At 47.0% G+C, this 15,522-nt stretch overlaps 1 long non-coding RNA gene across 1 annotated transcript; it reads right to left on the bottom strand.

The window, feature by feature from the left end:
• Positions 1-2,162: 2,162 nt before the first annotated feature.
• LOC138287293 (uncharacterized) lies at positions 2,163-15,355 on the bottom strand. Its single transcript, XR_011202189.1, has 2 exons — positions 15,156-15,355; positions 2,163-2,508 (listed from the first exon to the last, which is right to left on the bottom strand). It is a non-coding gene; the product is annotated as an uncharacterized lncRNA (long non-coding RNA).
• Positions 15,356-15,522: the final 167 nt, after the last annotated feature.

Here is a 15,522-nt window from a genome sequence, read left to right as displayed (position 1 = left end):
TGCCCAATGGCCATGCCCAGGGGACTTCTGTCCCCTGGGCATGGTCATTGGGCATAGTGGCATGTAGGGGGGCACAAATCAGGCCCCCCTATGCCAAAAAAAATTATTAAAAAAAAAAAAAAAATACTTACCTGAACTTACCTGAATGTCCCTGGGGTGGGTCCCTCCAGCCTTGGGTGTCCTCCTGGGGTGGGCAAGGGTGGCAGGGGGGGTACCTGGGGGCAGGGGAGGGCACTCTGGGCTCATTTTGAGCCCACTTGTCCCTTAACGCCATGCCTGACCCAGGCGTTAAAAAGCGGCGCAAATGCGCCGTTTTTAGCCACGCCCACTCCCGGGCGTCTCTTTTGCCCGGGAGTATAAATACCACGTAAAGGCCTGGGAGTCATTTTTTAGACGGGAACGCCTCCCTTGCATATCATTAACGCAAGGAAGGGGTTCACGCTAAAAAATGACGCACATTCCGGGAACTTTGGCGCTATACGCCTCTAACGCCATAGTATAAATATGGCGTTAGTTGGCGTTAGTTTAGCGTCGAATTTGCGTCGAAAAAAACGACGCAAATTCGGCGCAAACGGAGTATAAATACGGCCCTTAGATTTTTTAGCTAAATGTGAGGTTTGCTGAGGATTCTGGATAAGAAAACATTGGAGGATCCACGGAAGTCAAACCTCCCTGCACTCCCTCTAGTGTCTATTTTTCAGAAATGTCTGGGTTTGGTAGATTTTCCTAGATGGCTGCTGAATCCAGGAACAAAAACGCAGGTGCCCCCCTCCCCACCAAAACAGGTTGTTTTGTATTTAATAATTTAGATGTGTCCAGATAGTGTTTTGGGGCATTTTCTGTCGCAAGACCTAGGAGTACCCACACAAGTGAGGTACCATTTTTATCGGGAGACTTGGGGGAAATGCACAGGTTTGGTAGGTTTCCCTAGGTGCCGGCTGAGCTTGAAGACAAAATCCAAAGCTAGGCACTTTGCTAAAAACAGCTCTGTTTGCTTTAGGAAAATGTGAAGTGTCCACGTTGTGTTTTGGGGCATATGCAGGTGCTAGGCCTACTCACACAAGGCCTACTCACACAAGTGAAGCACCATTTTTATCAGGACACTTGGGGGAACGCTGGGTGGAAGGAAATTTGTGTCTCCTCTCAGATTACAGAACTTTCTGTCACTGAAAGGAGAGGAAAACATTTTTTTTGGGACAAATTGTGAGGTTTGCAAAGGATTCTGGGTAAAGGAACATGGTGAGTGCCCCACAAGCCAACCCATTCTGTAATCCCATAGGTGTCTAGTTTTCAGAAATGTCCTGGTTTGCTAGTTTTTTTTTAGGTGCTGAATGAGCTAGGGGCCCAAATCCACAAGTAGGCACTTTGCAAAAAACACGTCAAATTTCAATGTAAAAATGTGATGTGTCCATGTTACGTTTCCTGTCGCAGGCACTTGGCCTACCCACGCAAGTGAGGTACCATTTTTATCAGGAGACTTGTGGGAAAACAGAATAGAAGAACAAGTGTTATTGGCCTTTGTTTTATTCAACATTTTTTCTTTCCAAATGTAAGACAGTGTGTAAAAAAGACCTCTATTTGAGAAATGACCTGTAATTCACATGCTAGTATAGGCACCCCGGAATTCAGAGATGTGCAAATAACCACTGCTTCTCAACACCTTATCCTGTGGCCATTTTGGAAATACAAAGGTGTTCTTGAATCCTATCTTTCAATCTTTATATTTCAGCAAATGAATTGATGTACGCCCGGAATAGAATGAAACCCCATTGCAAGGTGCAGCTCATTTATTGGCTCTGGGTACCTAGGGTTATTGATGAACCGACAAGCCCAATATGTCCCCGCAACCAGAAGAGTCCAGCAGACGTAACAGTATATTGCTTTCAAAAATCTAACTTTGCAGAAAAAAGTTACAGAGTAAAACGTGGAGAAAAACAGTTTTTTTTTTTTTACGTCAATTTTATTATTTTTTATTTATGTTGTTATTTCTGTAGGAAAACAGTGTAGGATCTACACAAATGACCCCTTGGTGAATAATAAATGTTGTCTACATTAAAATGGGGTATGTCCCAGTAAAATGCCAAAATTGTATTGAAAAATGAAAAAATTTCTAGCTTACGCGTTAAGAATTTTCAATTCTATTAAGGACACGGAGGCGAGGATTATGCTTTCTCTTTCTTTACTGAAAATTCACAGCAGCCAATTAAAACACGTTTAAACAAAAAACAACATTTCCCAATGTGCTCTAGTGTATAAGTCACATGCACCAATCAACCATCGTGACCTTAGTCCATAAAGTCCATAACCTTGTACGTCATATCCTCTTTCTTTGCTTCAACCAAAACCAGTAATTTCTTTCACACGACCTCAAAGCCTTTAGATGATATCAAGTCTCATCTAGGAAGGAAGAAGCCCACGAAGGAGACCAGACTGAACATCAAGTCGGTTTTTCAAGAACGTAGACAACTGGATGGAGAAAATAACTTCAGGAATTCTTCTGATCCGTTCCTGAGAAATAATAATAAAAACCAACCGGTAATATCTTCAAACTAATGGTAACAACCATTTAAAATCATTCACATCTTATTATACAATATAAAACGTGGGAGGGTAACAATGAATTAAACAATTTTTTAAGATCAACAAAATTATCCATATTCATGATAGGGTGGGATAATCCTCGCCTCCGTGTCCTTAATAGAATTGAAAATTCTTAACGCGTAAGCTAGAAAATTTTTCATTCTATATCAGGACCGGAGGCTCGGATTATGCTAGTTCAAAGCTGACCCATAACAACAGAGGCCACATCCAAAACAGGCTTAAAATAAAACTTACGAAAAGTACTTTCAGACGATCAGTCTGCAGATTTCATAATGTCTGTTAAACTAGAACCTAACATAAAAGACTTAGATGCCATTGCTCCTCTTACTGAATGAGCTCCAAAATGGCTAGTATCAATACCTGCTTCATTCATAAGCCATCTTAACCACCTCGCAAGAGTGGCCGAAGCACTGGTTTAAAAGGTTTCTGAAGAGCAATTAGTACTTGCCCATTCATGTCCTGTCTATGTTCTTCTGTAGATATTTCATAATCTTTAAGACACTGTACCACACATAATTTTGAATTATCTGGAAGCCAAGGGTACGTTACTGACCTGCAATTATTCTTGGTCCTTCTGGAGATAATAAAGGTTACTCCTTCCGGAGAATAAAGTCTCCCCGATAAATCTAGGGCTCTCACATCTGAGACTCTCTTGCAAGAGACTAAACATAGTAACATAGTTAATTTAGCTGACAATTGTTTCCGGGATAAGTACTTGTTACTGGGCCAAGAATCCAAGAATTTTAACACAATATTCACATCCCAAAGTACAGAGTACTTAGGCTGAGGAGGATTCGAAAATCTGATACCCCTCAACAGCTTACAAATTAGCGGATGTTCACCTACCTGTTTACCTTCTATAGGTGGATGACCTGAAGAAATTGCCGATCTAAAATTGTTGATTGTCCTATAGGCCAAACCTGCCGAGGCTAACTCAGCCAGAAAGTTAATAATCATATCAATACCTGACCCCATGGGATTAAGATCTCTTCCATTGCACCAACTAACCCATTTACGCCATGCCGAAGCATATCTCTTGTGGGTGCTCTTTGCCCATGCTCGCTTGATAAAGCCTTCAGCCTGTTGCGAAATTCCTGGGGCTTTCCATCTAGTCCTGAAATCCTCCAAGCCATCAGAGTTAAAGTCCCTGATACAATTAAGGGATGTTGATGGCCCTCCGGACTGAGCAAGAGGTCCAGACGAGGAGGAATTAGAAGTGGAGGCGCACATGCTAACTGAAGGGCAATAGGGAACCACGGCTGAGACCTCCACAACGGGGTCACTAAAATCAGTTCTGCCTTCTGTCTCCTCACTTGAGCCAAGACTCTGGGTATCAATAGGAACGGCGGGAATGCATAGCACTGGAACGAGTTCCAATTCTGTAGAAAAGCATCCGTTGCCGAGGCTTGAGGATCCGGCCTCCAACTGAAGAATTTCGGAACTTGGTTGTTGAGGCGAGACGCAAAAAGATCCATCTCGCAGGAACCCCAAGCCTGGACAATATGTTGAAATATCTGTGGATCCAATTTCCAATCGCTGGGATCCGTCAGATATCTGGAGTTCCAGTCCGCTACTATGTTCTGATCTCCCGGAAGATACTCCGCCAACACCACTAGTCTGTGTCTCAGGCAATAATGCCAAAATTCCTTGGCAATCTTGTAGGAGGCTGGACTGGCTTGTAGTGAATACCAAGGGGTACTTGCACCTTGCACCAGGCCCAGTTATCCCTTATTAGTGTATAGGGTGTCTAGCAGCTTAGGCTGATAGATAATGGTAGCTTAGCAGAGCAGCTTAGGCTGAACTAGGAGACGTGTGAAGCTACTACAGTACCACTTAGTGTCATATGCACAATATCATAAGAAAACACAATACACAGTTATACTAAAAATAAAGGTACTTTATTTTTATGACAATATGCCAAAGTATCTTAGAGTGTACCCTCAGTGAGAGGATAGGAAATATACACAAGATATATATACACAATAGCAAAAATATGCAGTATAGTCTTAGAAAACAGTGCAAACAATGTATGGTTACAATAGGATGCAATGGGGAAACATAGGGATAGGGGCAACACAAACCATATACTCCAAAAGTGGAATGCGAACCACGAATGGACCCCAAACCTATGTGACCTTGTAGAGGGTCGCTGGGACTATTAGAAAATAGTGAGAGTTAGAAAAATAACCCTCCCCAAGACCCTGAAAAGTGAGTGCAAAGTGCACTAAAGTTCCCCTAAGGACAAAAGAGTCGTGTTAGAGGAATAATGCAGGAAAGACACAAACCAGCAATGCAACAACTGTGGATTTCCAATCTAGGGTACCTGTGGAACAAGGGGACCAAGTCCAAAAGTCACAAGCAAGTCGGAGATGGGCAGATGCCCCGGAAATGCCAGCTGCGGGTGCAAAGAAGCTTCGACTGGACAGAAGAAGCTGAGGTTTCTGCAGGAACGAAAAGGGCTAGAGACTTCCCCTTTGGTGGACGGATCCCTCTCGCCTTGGAGAGTCGTGCAGAAGTGTTTTCCCGCCGGAAGGACGCCAACAAGCTTTGCTACACGCAAATCGTGCGTTTGGCGTTTTTGGACGCTGCTGGGGCCCAGGAGGGACCAGGAGGTCGCAAATTGGACCTGCAGAGAGAGGGGACGTCGAGCAAGACAAAGAGCCCTCACTGAAGCAGGTAGCACCCGGAGAAGTGCCAGAAACAGGCACTACGAGGATGTGTGAAACGGTGCTCGCCGAAGTTGCACAAAGGAGTCCCACGTCGCCGGAGACCAACTTAGAAAGTCATGCAATGCAGGTTAGAGTGCCGTGGACCCAGGCTTGGCTGTGCACAAAGGATTTCCGCCGGAAGTGCACAGGGGCCGGAGTAGCTGCAAAGTCGCGGTTCCCAGCAATGCAGCCCAGCGAGGTGAGGCAAGGACTTACCTCCACCAAACTTGGGCTGAAGAGTCACTGGACTGTGGGGGTCACTTGGACAGCGTCGCTGGATTCGAGGGACCTCGCTCGTCGTGCTGAGAGGAGACCCAAGGGACCGGTAATGCAGCTTTTTGGTGCCTGCGGTTGCAGGGGGAAGATTCCGTCGACCCACGGGAGATTTCTTCGGAGCTTCTGGTGCAGAGAGGAGGCAGACTACCCCCACAGCATGCACAAGCAGGAAAACAGTCGAGAAGGCGGCAGGATCAGCGTTACAGAGTTGCAGTAGTCGTCATTGCTACTATGTTGCAGGTTTGCAGGCTTCCAGCGCGGTCAGCGGTCGATTCCTTATCAGAAGGTGAGGAGAGAGATGCAGAGGAACTCGGCTGAGCTCATGCATTCGTTATCTAAAGTTTCCCCAGAGACAGAGACCCTAAATAGCCAGAAAAGAGGGTTTGGCTACCTAGGTGAGAGGAAAGGCTACTAACACCTGAAGGAGCCTATCAGCAGGAGTCTCTGACGTCACCTGGTGGCACTGGCCACTCAGAGCAGTCCAGTGTGCCAGCAGCACCTCTGTTTCCAAGATGGCAGAGGTCTGGAGCACACTGGAGGAGCTCTGGACACCTCCCAGGGGAGGTGCAGGTCAGGGGAGTGGTCACTCCCCTTTCCTTTGTCCAGTTTCGCGCCAGAGCAGGGGCTAAGGGGTCCCTGAACCGGTGTAGACTGGCTTATGCAGAATTGGGCACATCTGTGCCCAACAAAGCATTTCCAGAGGCTGGGGGAGGCTACTCCTCCCCTGCCTTCACACCATTTTCCAAAGGGAGAGGGTGTCACACCCTCTCTCAGAGGAAGTTCTTTGTTCTGCCCTCCTGGGCCAGGCCTGGCTGGACGCCAGGAGGGCAGCTGCCTGTCTGAGGGGTTGGCAGCAGCAGCAGCTGCAGTGAAACCCCAGGAAGGGCAGTCTGGCAGTACCAGGGTCTGTGCTACAGACCACTGGGATCATGGAATTGTACCAACAATGCCAGGATGGCATAGAGGGGGTAATTCCATGATCATAGACATGTTACATGGCCATATTCGGAGTTACCATGGTGAAGCTACATATAGGTAGTGACCTATATGTAGTGCACGCGTGTAATGGTGTCCCCGCACTCACAAAGTTCAGTGAATTGGCTCTGAACAATGTGGGGGCACCTTGGCTGGTGCCAGGGTGCCCTCACACTAAGTAACTTTGCACCCAACCTTTACCAGGTAAAGGTTAGACATATAGGTGACTTATAAGTTACTTAAGTGCAGTGTAAAATGGCTGTGAAATAACGTGGACGTTATTTCACTCAGGATGCAGTGGCAGGCCTGTGTAAGAATTGTCAGAGCTCCCCATGGGTGGCAAAAGAAATGCTGCAGCCCATAGGGATCTCCTGGAACCCCAATACCCTGGGTACCTGAGTACCATATACTAGGGAATTATAAGGGTGTTCCAGTAAGCCAATGTAAATTGGTAAAAATGGTCACTAGCCTGTCAGTGACAATTTGGAAAGAAATGAGAGAGCATAACCACTGCGGTTCTGATTAGCAGAGCCTCAGTGAGACAGTTAGTCACTACACAGGTAACACATTCAGGCACACTTATGAGCACTGGGGCCCTGGGTTACCAGGGTCCCAGTGACACATACAACTAAAACAACATATATACAGTGAAAAATGGGGGTAACATGCCAGGCAAGATGGTACTTTCCTACACAACTCCCCCCCAAACGAAGGACAATAAGACTAGCCATTACCTGATGAGTCTTCATTGTCTAAGTGGAAATATCTGGAGAGTCCATCTGCATTGGAGTGGCTACTCCCAGGTCTATGTTCCACTGTATAGTCCATTCCCTGTAGGGATATGGACCACCTCAACAATTTAGGATTTTCACCTTTCATTTGTTTTAGCCAAAGTAGAGGTTTGTGGTCTGTCTGAACAATGAAGTGAGTGCCAAACAGGTATGGCCTCAACTTCTTCAGAGCCCAGACCACAGCAAAGGCCTCCCTCTCAATGGCAGACCAACGCTTTTCTCTAGGGGTCAACCTCCTACTAATAAAAGCAACAGGTTGATCCTGGCCCTCAGAATTAAGTTGTGATAGGACTGCCCCTACTCCTAATTCAGATGCATCAGTTTGGACATAGAATTTTTTAGAGTAACAAGGGCTTTTCAGGACAGGTGCAGAGCACATGGCCTGCTTCAGCTCCTCAAAAGCTTTCTGACAGCTTGCTGTCCACAATACCTTTTTAGGCATTTTCTTGGATGTGAGGTCATTAAGAGGGGCTGCAATGGAGCCATAGTTCTTAATGAACCTCCTGTAATACCCAGTGAGGCCTAGGAAGGCTCTCACCTGAGTGGTAGGGGGAACCCAATCAATAATAGTTTGGATTTTCCCCTGAAGTGGTGCAATCTGTTCCCCACCAACAAGGTGTCCCAGATAAACCACCTTACCCTGCCCTATCTGGCACTTTGAAGCCTTGATAGTGAGGCCTGCCTTTTGCAGAGCCTCCAAAACTTTCCATAGGTGGACCAGGTGATCATCCCAGCTGGAGCTAAAGACAGCTATATCGTCCAAATATGCTGCACTGAAAGCTTCCAGCCCTTGCAGGACTGTGTTCACCAACCTCTGAAAAGTGGCAGGTGCATTTTTCAAACCAAAAGGCATTACAGTAAACTGGTAATGTCCTCCAATGGTAGAAAATGCAGTCTTAGGTTTAGCATCTTCTGACAATTTGATCTGCCAATACCCTGCAGTCAAATCAAAAGTGCTTAGATACTTGGCAGATGCCAGTGTATCTATGAGCTCATCTGCCCTGGGTATAGGGTGAGCATCAGTTTTGGTTACCAAGTTGAGACCTCTATAGTCTACACAAAACCTCATTTCCTTCTTTCCATCTTTAGAATTGGGTTTTGGTACCAGTACCACAGGAGAAGCCCATGGACTGTCAGAGTGCTCAACCACTCCTAGTTCCAACATTTTCTGAACTTCTTGCTTTATGCAGTCCCTGACATGGTCAGGCTGCCTATAGATCTTACTTTTGACAGGTAAACTGTCTCCAGTATCTATAGTGTGCTCACACCAAGAAGTGGTGCCTGGCACAATGGAGAAGAGTTCTGAAAATTGTCCTAGGAGATTTATGCAATTATCTTTCTGCTCAGCAGTAAGACAATCAGCCAAAACTACACCTTCCACAATAGCATCTTGTTCTGTGGAAGAGAAGAGATCAGGTAGAGGATCACTGTCTTCTTCCTGTCCCTCATCAGTTGCCATGAGCAGGGTGAGATCAGCCCTGTCATAGTAGGGTTTCAGGCGGTTGACATGGAGCACCCTAAGGGGACTCCTGGCAGTGCCTAAGTCAACCAAGTAGGTGACTTCACCCTTCTTTTCAACAATTGTGTGGGGTCCACTCCATTTATCTTGGAGTGCTCTTGGGGCCACAGGCTCCAAGACCCACACTTTCTGCCCTGGTTGGTACTGAACCAAAACAGCCTTCTGATCATGCCATTGCTTCTGGAGCTCTTGGCTGGCCTGAAGGTTTTTACTGGCCTTTTTCATGTACTCAGCCATCCTTGATCTGAGGCCAAGTACATAATCCACAATATCCTGCTTAGGAGCTTTTAAAGGTTGTTCCCAACCCTCCTTTACAAGTGTGAGTGGACCCCTAACAGGGTGTCCAAAAAGAAGTTCAAAGGGGCTGAAGCCCACTCCTTTCTGGGGTACCTCCCTGTAGGCAAAAAGGAGGCATGGTAGAAGGATATCCCATCTCCTGCGGAGTTTTTCAGGGAGTCCCATAATCATGCCTTTGAGAGTTTTATTAAATCTCTCCACCAGTCCATTTGTTTGTGGATGATAGGGTGTTGTGAACTTGTAAGTTACACCACACTCCTTCCACATGGCCTTTAAGTATGCAGACATGAAATTGCTTCCTCTGTCTGATACTACTTCCTTTGGGAAGCCCACCCTGGAAAATATTCCCAGGAGGGCCTTTGCCACTGCAGGAGCTGTAGTGGTCCTTAAAGGAATAGCTTCAGGATATCTTGTGGCATGGTCCACTACCACCAAGATAAACCTATTTCCTGAAGCAGTAGGAGGGTCAAGGGGGCCAACTATGTCAACCCCTACCCTTTCAAAGGGAACCCCAACCACAGGCAGTGGGATAAGGGGTGCCTTTGGAGTGCCACCTGTCTTGCCACTGGCTTGACAGGTTTCACAGGACTTACAAAATTCCTTTGTGTCCTCAGACATCCTAGGCCAATGAAACAATGGAACCAATCTGTCCCAAGTTTTCATTTGACCCAGGTGCCCAGCTAGGGGAATGTCATGTGCCAGTGTTAGGAGGAACTTTCTGTACTCCTGAGGAATCACTAATCTCCTGGCAGCTCCAGGTTTAGAATCCCTATGCTCAGTGTACAAGAGGTTGTCCTCCCAGTAAACTCTGTGAGAGTCACTGACATCCTCATTAGCCTGTTTGACAGCTTGCTGTCTGAGACCCTCTAATGTGGGACAGGTTTGCTGTGCCACACTCAGCTCCTCCCTGGCAGGCCCCCCTTCATCCAAAAGCTCAGCAGTGTCTGCTTCCAGCTCCTCTGGTGTAGGTTCTGCACAGGGAGGGAATTCTTCTTCCTCAGAATTAGAATCCACTGTAGAGGGAGGGATAGTAGGAAGTGGTTTGCTTCTACTAGCCCTAGCTTTAGGGAGCACTTGGTCCATTGTTCCAGGATCCAAGCTTCCCTGTCCTTTTTGCTTTTTGGCCTGAGCCCTTGTCAAAGCAAAAATATGCCCTGGGATGCCCAGCGTTGCTGCATGGGCCTCCAACTCCACATCTGACCAAGCTGATGTCTCCAAATCATTCCCTAATAGACAGTCTACAGGTAAATCTGAAGCTACCACAACTTTCTTTGGACCAGTTACCCCCCCCAGTTGAGATTTACAACAGCCATGGGGTGGCTTTGTGTTATGTTGTGAGCATCGGTTACTTGGTACTGGTGTCCAAGTATGTGTTGTTCAGGGTGCACCAGTTTCTCAATCACCATTGTGACACTGGCACCTGTGTCCCTGTAGGCCTGGACCTCAACACCATTTATTAGGGTTAGTTGCTTGTACTTCTCCAAGTTATGGGGGCAAGCAACCAAAGTGTCTAAATCAATAGCCCCTTCAGAGACTAAAGTAGCCTCTGTGGTCTCCCTAATCAGACCAACCCCAACTAAATTACCAAAAGTGAGCCCAGCTACTCCCTTGGATTGGCTATTAGTAGGTTTGCTCCCACCACCACTGCTATTAGTAGGGACACTAGGTGTAGCAGTAGGGGTTGTAGTGGTAGGAGCTGTGGTGCCTTTCTTTGGACAACTGGGATCTGTTGTCCAATGGCCTTTTATTTTACATAAATAGCACCATGGTTTCTTTTCCTTGTTCTGATTAAAGGAGGATTTGGACCCACCACCCCCACCAGAGTGTTTTTGTGGGCCTGATGAAGACTCATTTTTAGATTTGTCCCCACCCTTGTCAGAAGACTTACCATCCTTCTTTTTGTTGCCATCTTTGTCACCCCCTGTATGAACTTTTCTGTTCACTCTTGTTCTGACCCATTTGTCTGCCTTCTTTCCCAATTCTTGGGGAGAGGTCAGATCAGAGTCCACCAAGTACTGGTGCAACAAATCAGACACACAATTATTAAGAATATGCTCTCTCAGGATTAAGTTATACAGGCTGTCATAATCAGTAACTTTACTGCCATGTAACCACCCCTCCAAGGCCTTCACTGCCTGGTCAATGAAATCAACCCAGTCTTGTGAAGACTCCTTTTTGGTCTCTCTGAACTTTATCCTGTACTGTTCAGTGGTTAAGCCATAACCATCCAGGAGTGCATTCTTAAGAACTTGGAAATTATTAGCATCATTTTCTTTTACAGTAAGGAGCCTATCCCTACCTTTTCCACTAAATGATAGCCATAGGATAGCAGCCCACTGCTTTTGAGGGACATCCTGTACAGCACAGGCCCTCTCAAGTGCAGCAAACCACTTGTTAATGTCATCCCCCTCCTTATAAGGGGGAACTATCTTGTGCAGATTCCTGGAATCATGCTCTTTTGCAGGATGACTATGGGGAATACTGCTGCTGCCACCATGGGTATCTAAACCCAACTTCTGTCTTTCCTTCTCTAATTCTAAAGACTGTCTATCCAACTCCAGCTGTTGCTTCTTGAGCTTCAGTCTGGTTTGTTCCACTCTCAATCTATTGAGCTCCCTTTCTAACAATCTGTCATCAGGGTGGGTGGGAGGGACATTTCTAGATACAGAGGTATGATGGGAATGAACAGAAGGAGACCTGTCCCTTACAGAGGGCACCCTAACAGCTTGGCTACCAGTATAATGTGAGAGCACACCATCAGTATGGTGTGATTCAACCTCTGTACCAACTATGCTAGACAGTCTAGTAATGGGCAGGCTGAGAAGTTTCTTTCCTGAATCTTTTCCTTGGGGAGTCCCTGGATCAGATTTAGAACCATTAGCTACTTTTTCTACAGATTGGGCACTTATGGCCTTATCCTGTACTCTAAGCATGTTAATTAACAGTTCTAAGGAAGGATTCTTCCCTACACTCAAACCTCTCTCTATGCAGAGACTCCTTGCTCCTTTCCAGCTAAGGTGATCATATGCAAGTTTGGACAGTTCAACATTTTTTCCTGTGACAGACATTTTTTAGAGAGAGTTAAAGTGATAGAAAAAGAGAAAAAAGTTTTCAGAACTTTTTGGAAAGACAGAAAAAACTGTTTAAACTTTTAAGAACTTTTTGAAAGTTTAGAAGTACTTTTCAGCACTTAGAAAAGAGTGAAAAGAGGAAATGCAAAACTTTTTGGCTATGTGTATATACACTGACCTTGTTTTGTATATTTTTCTCTTATGAAAAGTACAATGACAAGAGTGGTAAGTAGTCTCAAGCACTTATCCCACCACTGCACAACCAATGTAGGAGGCTGGACTGGCTTGTAGTGAATACCAAGGGGTACTTGCACCTTGCACCAGGCCCAGTTATCCCTTATTAGTGTATAGGGTGTCTAGCAGCTTAGGCTGATAGATAATGGTAGCTTAGCAGAGCAGCTTAGGCTGAACTAGGAGACGTGTGAAGCTACTACAGTACCACTTAGTGTCATATGCACAATATCATAAGAAAACACAATACACAGTTATACTAAAAATAAAGGTACTTTATTTTTATGACAATATGCCAAAGTATCTTAGAGTGTACCCTCAGTGAGAGGATAGGAAATATACACAAGATATATATACACAATAGCAAAAATATGCAGTATAGTCTTAGAAAACAGTGCAAACAATGTATGGTTACAATAGGATGCAATGGGGAAACATAGGGATAGGGTCAACACAAACCATATACTCCAAAAGTGGAATGCGAACCACGAATGGACCCCAAACCTATGTGACCTTGTAGAGGGTCGCTGGGACTATTAGAAAATAGTGAGAGTTAGAAAAATAACCCTCCCCAAGACCCTGAAAAGTGAGTGCAAAGTGCACTAAAGTTCCCCTAAGGACAAAAGAGTCGTGTTAGAGGAATAATGCAGGAAAGACACAAACCAGCAATGCAACAACTGTGGATTTCCAATCTAGGGTACCTGTGGAACAAGGGGACCAAGTCCAAAAGTCACAAGCAAGTCGGAGATGGGCAGATGCCCCGGAAATGCCAGCTGCGGGTGCAAAGAAGCTTCGACTGGACAGAAGAAGCTGAGGTTTCTGCAGGACAAAAAAAGGGCTAGAGACTTCCCCTTTGGTGGACGGATCCCTCTCGCCTTGGAGAGTCGTGCAGAAGTGTTTTCCCGCCGGAAGGACGCCAACAAGCTTTGCTACACGCAAATCGTGCGTTTGGCGTTTTTGGACGCTGCTGGGGCCCAGGAGGGACCAGGAGGTCGCAAATTGGACCTGCAGAGAGAGGGGACGTCGAGCAAGACAAAGAGCCCTCACTGAAGCAGGTAGCACCCGGAGAAGTGCCAGAAACAGGCACTACGAGGATGCGTGAAACAGTGCTCGCCGAAGTTGCACAAAGGAGTCCCACGTCGCCGGAGACCAACTTAGAAAGTCGTGCAATGCAGGTTAGAGTGGCGTGGACCCAGGCTTGGCTGTGCACGAAGGATTTCCGGCGGAAGTGCACAGGGGCCGGAGTAGCTGCAAAGTTGCGGTTCCCAGCAATGCAGCCCAGCGAGGTGAGGCAAGGACTTACCTCCACCAAACTTGGGCTGAAGAGTCACTGGACTGTGGGGGTCACTTGGACAGCGTCGCTGGATTCGAGGGACCTCGCTCGTCGTGCTGAGAGGAGACCCAAGGGACCGGTAATGCAGCTTTTTGGTGCCTGCGGTTGCAGGGGGAAGATTCCGTCGACCCACGGGAGATTTCTTCGGAGCTTCTGGTGCAGAGAGGAGGCAGACTACCCCCACAGCATGCACAAGCAGGAAAACAGTCGAGAAGGCGGCAGGATCAGCATTACAGAGTTGCAGTAGTCGTCTTTGCTACTATGTTGCAGGCTTGCAGGCTTCCAGCGCGGTCAGCGGTCTCCTTCAGGGGAACCCACAAAGTCTGGGTACCTGTCGATTCCCTGGGATGTGGGGAAAAAAGTACTCCAATTTGGCGTGTGTAGCTTATGTGGACAAAAAGTTATGAGGGCCTAAAAGCGAAGATCCCCAAATAAACAAAAAAATCCCTGGAACAGGAGGGAAAGGCCTGGCAGCGAAGGGGTTAAACACCTCGCTTGGATCTGTGACGCTCGCGCATGCGCAACACCGCGCTCGGGGAGCGGAGCCGGACGCACGAGGAGAAACATTAGGAAAGCAGCTGAATGAACAAGCCCCCTCTGACGTAGGGGGGGCAGACTCGGACGGGGAGCGTCAAGAGCAGACGTCGTGACAGCTCCGAGCGCGACGCTGGTGGTTTTCAGCACATGGCGCGCTGGGCGGTGAAACAATAAAACTCACTAATGCTAGGGCGACTTTAAACGTCTGTAACTAATTAAATATTAGAACAGCCTTTAAACGTTCATTCCCTCCCTTCAGTGTTAAACCAATGTCTGTTTCCCGTGACCATGAGCCGGGTGTTCACCGCGATGGCTTCTGGGTATGCAGATTTCTATTTCCAGCGGCACGCGCCCATAGAGCACCAGCGTCACTGCCGGGGGATGTTTTCCTGCATTGCTCCGCCCCTCGGTTGCTCTCCTTCCGGAGGAAGCGAAGAGCGCGCGGGTGATCACTGACCGCGCGAGCGCCTCGTTTACATTATTGTTATTAATTAGACGCTCATTTCCATGACATCCCAACTCATAAATCTCTCTTTACTGGTTCGTGAGCTCCTGCATGAAGAAACTCTCCTAAAAATCCCATCCGGTTGTCATCGCCACACGAGGTGCGCATGAGCCACGGAGATGGGCAAGGTTACGCAACATACGATGGAGTTCCGACTCTTCTCTTGATGAAGAAAATAGACCCTTATAATGGTAGGGCAACCTCCAAAATTTAAAAAGAAAAAATATTACGAATTCCTCACAATACACAAGTAAAGCTACTGCTTTCATTATACATGACTATTCTACCCCGATTCTGAGGAAAGTGCTCACCGCGCAGGCTTCTGGGTATGCAGATTGCTGTTCGCATCACCACGTCCCCAGGATACACAGGTCACGTCATCCTGCTACAGGCTCCGCCCCTTCCTCATATCCTCCTGCTACAGGTTCCGCCTCATCCTTACTTGAGGCCCAAACAAAGGATCCATTTCATCCGCCGATCACTGGGGCAGTCTGCGCATGTGCGGGGGGCGTGTTCGGACACTTCCGGTGACAAGGGCAGTCTGCGCATGTGCGGGGAGCAGTATTCAGCCACCAACGGTGACAAGGGCAGTCTACGCATGTGCGGGAGAGTAGTGTCCGTCGCCTGCCGACTGACTGGGACAGACTGCACGTGTGCAGGAGATCAGTGTCTGTCCAC

Source organism: Pleurodeles waltl, chromosome 4_1 (genome assembly GCF_031143425.1).
Source record: "Pleurodeles waltl isolate 20211129_DDA chromosome 4_1, aPleWal1.hap1.20221129, whole genome shotgun sequence".
Lineage (NCBI taxonomy): Eukaryota > Metazoa > Chordata > Amphibia > Caudata > Salamandridae > Pleurodeles > Pleurodeles waltl.
This window is presented reverse-complemented; position numbering and strand designations above follow the sequence as displayed.